The sequence below is a fragment of the Xenopus tropicalis genome, chromosome 8, assembly GCF_000004195.4.
Source record: "Xenopus tropicalis strain Nigerian chromosome 8, UCB_Xtro_10.0, whole genome shotgun sequence".
In the NCBI taxonomy this organism is placed as follows: Eukaryota; Metazoa; Chordata; class Amphibia; order Anura; family Pipidae; genus Xenopus; species Xenopus tropicalis.
The window spans coordinates 50,571,929-50,584,160 of record NC_030684.2 but is presented as its reverse complement, the minus strand read 5'-3'; positions in this window follow the sequence as shown (position 1 = coordinate 50,584,160).

The following is a 12,232-nucleotide window of genomic DNA, read 5'->3' as shown; positions in this document are numbered from 1 at the left end:
ATTTTAGTGAGAAACAAGCTATATCTTTTATGGTAGTGGATCCAGCCCTGTCGGCACACCAGGATTATTCCTGTTTAATCTTCACTAATCTTATTTCTATATACAGCTTTCTGCCATTTCTGATGGTTAATCACATTACTCACAATGTCTTCACTGCTCTGAGTAAGATTCCCGTAGACAGTAGCAAGCAGACTTTTCAAGTAGTTTTAGAGAACATCTTATTATTTTATCTCCCACATCCTATCCTGCCACTTTGTTACATAGAAACCCTACTAACCTCTGCTTTATTGGCACCAAAACAAATATGTGAATGTTAATTGTGAAATTATATGAATCTGGCAGTTAGGGCTGTGATTTATGTTTTATAAATGCGGCTGTCTTCTATCAGGTCAGAAATTTAGAACCAAGTACTTAATAACATTAACAATAATATGAGACAGCTTTAACCATAAGAAAAGCATGCAAGTAACTGCAATAACAGTCTAATCAGAGGCAAGACCAGAACAAAACATTTATATGATCCTTTACGCTTGCTCATGTAGTGGCCCCTGTGCCTAGTGCAGCTATTCACTGCCAGTCGTTACATAATGCAGTGATGCTACTGTGTTTCAGTCAGACTTTTAAGATGGGCTCCTGAGGGTTACATAGGTTAATTTGACTAATTTGGATTGAATTTATATTTGCATATGGTCATGAGGCTGTTTAGTAAAAGTTAGAGGAATTATCTTGTAGATTAGCATAATACTTTTATTAAAGGACAAGGAAAGTCATATTCAGGGGGTGGGAGGATGCCAATTTGTTAGACATCCCCATTAAATAAAATCGCTTATTTTTTTACCCTGGGCAGTGCTTCTCTTTATTGAAAAAACCCACCAGCCCGGGAATACTTTCTATGGAACGTAGTGCTGTCATCATGGTTTCTTGTGCCAACTTGTGTTACACAGAAGGTTAGTAAAGGGGTCATGCATTTTGCAATGTCTGTTGTGTACAGATCTTTAGATATATCCAAGTTCATTATTATGTTGTGGTCAGAAACTGGTCTGTAACAGGTAAAAATCACTGACTTCACTTCCACCGATTACCAAATACAAGGAACACAAGTAGATATACTGGAAAAAGGAAAAGTATACATGCATGACTCTACCAATGTCCCTACGATAGTATAAATGGGAGCTGTTGGCAGTTTGAATCTCAGCAATATATTTTTACATCAGCAATCCCTTGGGATCATTGCATAATACATATTTTATAAAGTAATTTATAAACTATAAGGGCCTATTTATCAACATTAAACACTATATGGTTAATATTGGTTCAACATTTAGAAGTCCCCAATTACTCAAAGGGGCAAAGGGGAAACATTTTTATCCAGTACACAGAACAGGAGTCTTGGCTGATGGCTATTTTCAATACATACATTTGTAAATTGGGTCTTGCTGTGGGGCCCACATATTTTTTAGATTCACTGTCCACTGGAGAAAGGGAAGAGGGGCCCAAGGGCTTTACAGAAAGACTAAGAGGGGGCATTTAACAATGTTCAATTTTTTTTCATGATTTGTGATTTTTTGCACCAAAATACAAATTTGGTGTGGAAGAAACACATTTTTTTTTGCGAATTATTATGCGACAAAAATTCAACAAATGTGAAAGCAAAAATATGCCATCTAAAACTTGTTGAGATCATGTAGCAGTCAATGGCAGATGTCCCTTTGACAAATGAATGATCTTTCTTTGCTTAGTGGTTTTAAAGGAAATATATCCCCCCAGAATTAATACTTAACCAACAGATAGTTTATATTATGTTAAGTGACCTATTAAAGAATCTCACCAAAATGGAATATATATCAGTAAATATTGCCATTTTACATCCTTTCCCTTGAGCCACCATTTAGTGATGGGCTGTGTGCTCCCTCAGAGATCACCTGACAGGAAATAATGCAGCTCTAACTGTAACAGGAAGTAGTGTGGCAGCAAAAGGCAGAACTCTGTCCATTCATTGGCTGATGGGGCCTAGCATGTATGTGTGCCTTGACTTGTTTGTGTGCACTGTGAATCCTATGATCCCAATGGGGCGGCCCTTAATTCTTAAAATGGCAATTTTCTATTTAGGATTACCCAATGGCACATACATCTAAAAATGTATATTCTTATGAAAATGGTTTATTTAGATGAAGCAGGGTTACATATGAGCTGGTTTATGCAATATATTTTTCATAGTTTTACTCTAAATGTTTTCGGGGGGTTTTGACAAAATGAAAAAGTTACTGTTTTCCAGTTTTTGTATTGCCGCAGACATTTTTCATATTTTGTCTGCTACTTTTTTTCGTTTGTGCTTTTTCAAATCAGATCTTTTGATAAATGGCTGACATTCGTGGAAATGCGTTTAGCGTTGGTTTAAAAAAACCTATGACCAAATGATTAAAATCTGAATGTTGATAAATGGGCCTCTAAGTCGCTAGAACTTAAAAACCAGATGAAGAGTGACCACCCTGTGGCCCCTAAATGTGTAAGGCAGTGTTTAGTACATGGTGTCCATAAAAGGGCCTGAGCTAAAAAAGTCTGAAAACCTCGGGTGTAAGAAATGCTGTGGGACATGTACAAATACTATATTCATATTCACTATATTCATATTAATGAATTCTACTGTACAGCGCTGCGTACATGAGTAGCGCTTTATAAATAAAGATATACATACATACATACAAATACTATCACTTATCTATTTATAATGATGGGAAAAATTATATTTGTTAAGCGGGATTTATGTTATAAAGATTTTAATCTCTTGGGGATCTAAAAGTGAATTCAGAGATACCGTATGTGTCTTATAACATTTAGTCCATAATGTAATATGTAAAGGCGCTTACTGGCTACAGGGCCCACAGCCAATTACCTCTCTGAACTATATCAACATAACCGATATGTGCTTGATATTGTAAAGGGTTTATAGTCACAGACTTTGTTAAGAATACAATGAAGAGCTGTTCTTTATTTCCCTTTCAGACTCCTCTGTTTAAATATCTTTTAAACAGTTGGAATAAATCCGCCCCAGTCTTTTGATCTGAGCTCTAGAGTCATAACACTGAATAAATGAACTTTATGCAGAAGTCTTACTCCCACCATTTTAAAATGACAGGCAATTTAAAAATTAAATTTCCACTCAGCCTCCTAAAAAAATAAGTAGGCAGAACTAAAATGTCTCATGGCAGATTTGCTTTTATGGTACTGACCCTTATGTGAATAGATTGTGGGAATAATGTGATAGGAATGTTTACCCCACACCACGGTTAAAATTATTTTATGTATATGAATACTAAAGTGAATATTAGCTATTTCCAGATGGATTCCAGGCAGCTCAATCTGTTTCAGAATTTGTCATAGCTTTCCTGACAACCAGAAACATTTTCATAAAGGGAAACCTTGTGATACATTTATTAACAGGTGATACCTGTGTCAGTTCATCAAAATGTTTTCAATTGCTTTGAGCAGTAGCACAAATGTGTTTCCTATGGTATTAGTGTTCAGTGCAGTTCAGCAGCAGCACTGTGTACTAATACCCACCCAAATTCAGACTCACTAATGCCTATCTCATATGGGGAGAAAGGATTTTAGCAAGAATTTTCACAGCAGTGCAGAAAACAAAATCATAAATGCAGAAGTATCACAGAATTAACTTTTTCAGAGCTTAATAAATACAGCCCTATGGATCTGGATAATACTGTTCATTCCAGTATGGACCCTAATATACAGAGAGAACTGTGTTTTATGATCTTCTTAAGTTATCTGAAAGAAAAAAAAAATTGTCCACAGGCTTTCTGCTGTAGCACAAACACCAGCCAGACCTCTTTGGGCCTTTAGAGTTCAGAATCAGTCCATGCAAAAGAGCAAAATAAATGTAACAGAAAGAGCAAAGGCAATAGGTACTAATGCATACAATGACTAACCATCTAAAATCTTATTGGACTACCAAAGAGTAGAATGGAGCGAGTTCTTTATATTTAATGGAAAATAGTGCAATATTTATACAGAATGCATAAATTAAAGCAAGTATGTTGGATGCTGGTGGTAATAACTGATTTTCTGTGAAAAACTGTGATGTGTGTATGCTAGTTCAGCTTCGTCATTTAAGAGGCAGGGTGAATTGGCCAATTTCAGCTTATAGCATGGGCAGGGAGGCATTTGGCCAAAAAATTCTGCCTGGATGTTCTAGCAAAGTGAATTCAAATCCAAGTTGAAAACATTGCAGAAGCAAATACTTCTACTAAACAACCCCAAAATGGCCTAAGGAGATGCTACTGCAACTCACGTACAATATGAATTCTTGCATCATCTACCTCCTTATCATAACTAGCCAGAGTTTAGAGTAACAATACGCTCATCTGTAGAAGACAAACAATAATTGTAGTTTAAGAAAACAAAGGCAGGGGGAGGAACAACCTGAGCATATGAGCAGTCTGCATTCTATTACCTGTGACTAATGCACCAAGGTATTTCCCTCATCTACAAATTAAATAAGGCATGCATTGTTCACACACAAAGAACAAAGTGCAGAATCTCTCAGTGTGAAAGAAAAATAAATATAATGTAGTTGACATTCCCCCTTCCTATTTTTAGGAATTGTATATAACAGGATTCACTTTGCTCTTCAGCCTGAGAACTGTGACCTCATTATACATTTGTGACTGTGGGCAATATTGGACCGATTGCAACTCTAATAAGAATCACTTTAAGGTAAGTGGGATCACATGACTTGAGCAGTAGTATTTTATGGATCTTACAAGGATTCTTCTGAAGTCTTTTGTGACTTCCCAAAGCAACCTTCTATTGTATTGTCTTATGGATGTGCTACGAGCGCAAAAAATGCAGCATGCTGCATCTAGAAGTCAGAATGAAACTTGACTGCAATAAAATACAGTTGGAAAAACACACAAGTTCATATGGGCAGAATATAATGAAGCTGATACGCTTAGGTGTGTTCAAATCTGCATCTCAAAACACAAAAAAAGCCCCTAAATGAGACAAGATACATTTTTGTAATAAAACTCTTGCATGTGAATTTAATGTCAGTTTAATTTACAACAATCAGTGTATGTTGCTAGGTGGGATCATGGTTTTTTTATGGGATAAATTCAAATTTTCCTGCCTAGGACAAACTGCAGGAATATTTAAAGCAGGGTTGCCCAGACCTTTTCACGCGGCGATCGACTTTGGCTCCTCCCCGCGATGTACGCATACCCCATAAAAGCGCTGCACTTCCGCATTTGCACCGCACTTCTGCATTTGCAGGCTTAGATGCGGCCCACGAGAAGTCCACAGGGAATCGACTGGTGGACCGCGATTTACGTTTTGGCCACCCCTGATTTAAAGGGACAGTTCTGTGTAAAATTGAAACTGGGTAAAATGGAAATATTTGTAATATAGTTAGGCAAAAATGTAATCTATAAAGGCTGGAGTTAGCAGAAGTAGTGTTCTGCCCATTATGTTAGACATCTGCTCACTTCAGCCTTTATAGATTACATTTTTGCCTAACTATATTACAATTTTTTTTTATTATGTGCAGTCTGTTTTACCCATTTTAATTTTTACACTGTTCCTTTAAATGAACTGTGGCAATGCGCATGCAAACATTTCTGAGTGCTCCATGTTTTGGGTGTTAACTCCTAGAAAAGAAGAAATTCACAGTAACAATTTAGCAAGTTGGATATGATGCAAACCTGGCAATGTGATAGGGCAGATGACCAGGGATAGATACTAGTCAGTTGGTTATCATCAAAAAGCACAGCTATACAGTGATCTGTTTATAAGAAGAGTATCTGAGGGTGTAGTTTGGAAGCGTATATTATATATATATATTGACACATTTTTTTTCTTTTTTACTTGGTTCCAAGTAACAGCGGGAATCTTGAGTCTTCAGGCTGGCAACCAAAACCAAAAAAATATGTTCTTACCTGGTTCTAAACAAATGATTTTCGGGCACGTGTCCCTGTCCTATGGAACTTACAATATACAGTATGCATGGGGCCAGTGAGACCAATAAACTTGCCCTTGATCTTAAATGGCTTTGAAAGTAGTTTTTGAGTTTGCCAAATGACAACCACAGAGTCACCCCTTCTGCATAGTTAAATGTATGGAGCAAAGATTTCAAAGCTGCAGAAAATTCAAGCAAATTTGGAAAACAAAACTTTTCCAATGAAATGTGTTAATCTATCTTGTGTAAAGGCAATCGAGAAAGGACACAGGTCATTTTTCATCAAGCAGGAAAAAGCTCTGCAGATTTTTTTTGCCGGTTTATGCAGAAAGTGGTATAAACAATATAGAGAAGGAAATGAGTCAGGTTAAGGAGAAGGCTAAATTTAATGGTGCAACTCACAAACATGATGGCATTTAAAGAAGGAGTGCCAGCTAATGCAGTAAGCCTTTGTTAAGCCACACATGGACTGCCATTACTAGGAATATTATGCTTGAATAGTTGAGGCTGTAGGTATTCCTATATTATGATATAGATATGGGTTCCCTTTGTCAAAAACCCATTATGCAGAAAGCTCTGAATTACGGTTAGTTAGATTTATTTAGTGTTTCAGTTATTTTTAGCAGACTTAAGGTATGGTTTTTGGAGTGATCCCTTTATATTCATGAGGGTAGGCACATGTGTGTCCTTCCTCCTGCCCCCTACCTGGTATCTCATTCTAAGGCACAATTTTGGGAGTGCTGGCAGGGTTTGAAGCAGGAGCTCCTCCAGTCAAAAGAAGGCATACATTTACAGAAAGGCAACACCAAGATATTTTACTCTTTATAGTAAATGAATATGTTTAGAATGGGGAAAGCTGTGAGCAGAAATACTGCTTCATTCAATGGCCAGGTTAAAAAATCTGTCTTCATGTTGCTGGGAAAGTTAAAGTCAGTACAGGTATGGGACCTGTTATCCAGAATGCTCAGGACCTGGGATCTTTCCGTAATTTGTATCTCCATAACTGGAGAAAAATCAATTAAATATTGAATAAACCCAATAGGCTTGTTTTGCCTCCAATAAGGATTAATTATATCTTAGTTGGGATGAAGTACAAGGTTCTGTTTTATTATTACAGAGAAAAAAGGAAATCAGTTTTAAAAATTAGAATTATTTGCTTATAATGAAGTCTATGGGAGATGGCCTTTCCGTATTCCGTAGCTTTCTGGATAAAAGGTTTCCAGATTGATCCCATACTTGTACTGAATGGAGTATAATAAACTACACCTAGTAGCAGATGCAGATAGGTCATTCCCATAGAATGCACAACAGTAGGTAGGCTGAAGGAGTCAGTTCTTTCTGGGTAATGAAATGCTGTTCTAGCATTGTATTGTAAGAAATAATATGCCATTTATTTTCACTAAGCAAACATCTTGGGGTGTATTTATCAACATTGGAGACAAACATCACCTGTGATGTTGCCCATAGCAACCAATCATATCTTTGCTTTTGTGTTCTAACTTGTAGGTTAGAGTTTGCACATCTTACCTCTGGATGAGGCCTTTCAACTTATAACAAGATATCAGATATAGTAAAACAATGGTGTATTAGTCATTCAGCCATAGAGTCAATAATGTATTGATCAGCAATTAAGTCTTTGTCCCCAATCCCACTCTATTAGATCTTTGTGCTAAGGTTCCAGGAGTATCTAGTAGGTCAGAAAAAGGGGTATAGATTCACGGGAGGAGGGGGTTATTCTTCCCCTTTACAGAGCGCTGGTAAGGCCCCATCTAGAATATGCTGTTCAGTTTTGGTCTCCAGTGCTCAAACGGGACATTATTGAGTTAGAGAGGGTCCAGAGAAGGGCAACTAAGCTGGTAAAGGGTATGGAAAGTCTCAGTTATGAAGAAAGACTGGCCGAGTTGGGGCTGTTTACACTGGAGAAGAGGCGCTTAAGGGGTAATATGATAACTATGTATAAGTATATAAGGGGATCATATAATAATCTCTCTAATGTTTTATTTACCAGTAGGTCCTTCCAACGGACACGAGGGCACCCACTCCATGTCGAAGAAGGGAGGTTCCGTTTAAATATTCGGAAAGGATTTTTTACAATGAGAGCTGTGAAGTTGTGGAATTCCCTCCCCGAATCAGTCGTACTGGCTGATACATTATATAACTTTAAGAAGGGGCTGGATGGATTCTTAGCAAGTGAGGGAATACAGGGGTATGGGAGATAGCTCTCAGTACAAGTGAGGGAATACAGGGTTATAGGAAATAGCTCTCAGTACAAGTGAGGGAATACAGGGGTATGGGAGATAGCTCTCAGTACAAGTGAGGGAATACAGGGGTATGGGAGATAGCTCTCAGTACAAGTGAGGGAATACAGGGGTATGGGAGATAGCTCTCAGTACAAGTGAGGGAATACAGGGTTATGGGAGATAGCTCTCAGTACAAGTGAGGGAATACAGGGTTATGGGAGATAGCTCTCAGTACAAGTGAGGGAATACAGGGGTAGGGGAGATAGCTCTTAGTACAAGTGAGGGAATACAGGGTTATGGGAGATAGCTCTCAGTACAAGTGAGGGAATACAGGGTTATGGGAGATAGCTCTCAGTACAAGTGAGGGAATACAGGGTTATGGGAGATAGCTCTCAGTACAAGTGAGGGAATACAGGGTTATAGGAAATAGCTCTCAGTACAAGTGAGGGAATACAGGGGTATGGGAGATAGCTCTCAGTACAAGTGAGGGAATACAGGGTTATGGGAGATAGCTCTCAGTACAAGTGAGGGAATACAGGGTTATGGGAGATAGCTCTCAGTACAAGTTGATCCAGGGACTGGTCCGATTGCCATCTTGGAGTCAGGAAGGAATTTTTTCCTCTCTGTGGCAAATTAGAGAGGCTTCAGATGGGGTTTTTTGCCTTCCTCTGGATCAACTAGTAGTTAGGCAGGTTATATATAGGCATCATGGTTGAACGTGATGGACGTTTGTCTTTTTTCAACCCAACTTACTATGTTACTATGTAGAAAGGCATACCTCTCAAATGTCAGCCGGAGACCCTCAATGCCTCAGGCTCCCCCAGGGGGACCATCTGCACAGGTAGAAGCTCTAATTTTTTGCATTCACTCTTTAAAACCATTTGCAGAGCAGTGGTTGGGTCAGAATAAGTACAAAACTGTGTGTTTTGTACAAAATTCTTGATGAACAGAGTTAGTTGTGTTTAGATGGAACACTGCTTAGGGGGCACAATAATAATCATAATAATAAAATACCAACAGGGGATAGCATTTTCAAAAAAACCTTTTTATTTTAAAAAAATGTACATTTTAAGTGCAAATATATACAACAATGGTAACAGTTTAAACAAAAGGATTTTTTATATTATAATCTTTAATACAAATACCTTCAAAACAGAGATGAAAATGAATGCATTTCCAGTGATATATTTATGTATATATGTACAACGTGTAATGCTTAAATTAGTATTAGGAATCTATAGTTCTATACTGTTATGACCTCAGAAATTAAATACACCTATCAAGACAACCTGGTTTAAAATGCCATTGCATGCCCTTGTAATATGGTTTATTCTTGCTAAACCCTGAGAACATCTGCAGAAGACCAGTGAACATACTTCAAACAAAAGGAAAGGAAGACTGTGGTGCAAATAAACAGCAGAGGAAATTAGGGAAGGGTCCTGCAAAGGCCAGCGTGGAGCAGGCACAACATATATTTAATACTTTCTTGGTTCTGGAGCCTTCAGTTATGCCTATGCAGCGCAAATCACAACCCTGCAGTGTTCTAAAATTTAATTGGAAATAAACCCGATGCATCATTAGGTTTTCCATGTTTTATATTACAGGTATAGGACCCATTATCCAGAATGCTCGGGACCAAGGGTATTCCGGATAAGGGGTCTTTCATAATTTGGATCTCAATACCTTAAGTCTACTAAAAAATCAATAAAACATTAATTAAACCCAATAGGATTGTTTTGCATCCAATAAGGATTAATTATATCTTAGTTGGAATCAATTACAAGGTTCTGTTTTATTACTACATAAAAAAAGGAAATCAGTTTTAAAATTCTGAATTATTTGATTAAAATGGAGTCTATGGGAGACGGGCATTCCGTAATTCGGAGCTTTCTGGATAATGGGTTTCCGGATAAGGGGTCCAATACCTGTACTATGTTTTTAGTACAGCATGAGTTGATATTGCATATTTGCATTCATATACTTCTAGGAGCTTCTGCAGTGTATGATTCAGGTACTGCATTCACCACCAAGACCATTAGCAACAGCACCCTTAAAGCTATTAATGAGATAGTGCTGTGCTATTGTCTATGGATATGCCTCGTCCTGTGCCCTTAAAACACCTTGTGCCTTGGGTGCTAGGCTAGCTGGTAGTTCATCTCAAAGGCACAGATGGAGCCATGCCTCCATACATTTACTTCTTTTGCTAGTTTCAAATAACGTAAAACCTAGACTCGCATACATAGTGTATACTTTCTCTTACATCATCATTCACATAAATTAGGACCACATCACTGCTAAAACCTTCTTTTTAGTAAATCCAGACCTGAGTATTACGCATTTAGCTGTCTGAGAGGTCTGCCATTTGGGGTTGACATATTAATACAATTGCATCAGAATCTCACAGAATCTTCAAAAAGGACTGTTTAAATTAGAATTTCAATATATCTAGTCTTTATATTGTATGTATATGCTGATTTATTGAATCCTAGAAACATTTCCCTTAAAATTTAAGATCAAGATAATCAAAGTATGGCAACTGCTTTTGCTACCAGTTGTATGAATGAAAGAACAATATCTGGGATGTTGGCTAAATGGCTGTGAGTTATAGGATGTGTAGTTGGATGATTTTATCATTTACTACATGGAAAACATTTGAAGCTGCCAGCAAAATCTGCTAGAATGTCAGCCAGTCTGGTAGTTTTCTCACAACTTGGGTGACCATAGCTTTCTAAATGTTTAGTACCAAAATGATGGGACTGGCCAATTAAAACTTTCAAACAGTGCAGTCTTGTTTGGGTGGTAAAGGTTGATTAATTTTGTTCCAGTGAATGACTGACATGATGCAAATGTACCCTGATCTGTCCACGCTGCACCCCACCCAGGCCATGAATTTTGACCCAGTCCATGTTCCAGCCACCCCCACCCCTTTTGTGAACAGAAGTTATTGGCTAGTGGTTTACAAGGGCTCTCTGAGAGCCATATTTCACAGATCAGACTATTCAGCAATGTTGCCAAATTATTATCACCCCATGTGCTGCAGAAACTGCCCACAGATCCAGCTGTTGGGTGTCAAGGACTAATAATGATCTGGACACAAACAGCTACAATCCATTCTAGAAATTGTCAGTTCAAATACAACAATTTGTTTTTCTGAGGACACTATTAGCCATAATATTAAATACAGTCCCTTGAGTAGCCATAGGCAAAAGCATAAGAAGTACCAAAACACTTTTCATAGTCACTTAGGAAAACAAGATTTTCAGCCTATTACAACCCCATATTCCTTAGCAGACCCCAGGTTCCACTGCCAATCTTCCTTCATACATCCAACTATATTTGCCTCTTTAAAAGCTAAAGTATGGCAACCAGTATATAAAAATAATATTCATACAGTGTTTTCAGACTCTAAAGGGAATGGTTCTTGTCCATGAAAGCACTAGCCAACATTTTTGCCTGCCCACCCTGCAAGATTCAGTCAAGTGGCTCCATTAGAACCCTAGGAATGATGGGCACTGCACAGTTTTAAACACTATGAGCCCAAGAACAATGCCCTCCATTTACAAGGCAAATATATCTATAGCGTTTGTGATATCTAGTACTTAATATTGCTTTGGATCTTCATGAAGTACGTGGCAGTTAAACAATACTTGAAGCAGCTGGTTGCCCCAGGGAAAATGACTTTATGTTGAGGAAGCACAGAATGTATCTTAAAACCATCCAGAAAAAATAGCCAGTTATGAGGAGGAACATGAAACTGTAGCTTTCTGATTATTGGTGGACTACAAGCATCAGGGACTTGCATGTATCACAAAGTTTTCTTGTAAGAGAAATCAGAAATTCAACATAAACTATAAAAACACTGAATTAGTTACAGTAGCCGACAGGTAACCAGGGTTTTAGCCTCTTTTGACACATACTATCCTCTGCTGCAAGTCAATGACAGCTTCAGAATTTCTCTGCTGGACTACTGGGCCAAATCATTAGCATTCTTGGTGCCTACATACAATTTAGGAGTGTTGGCGGA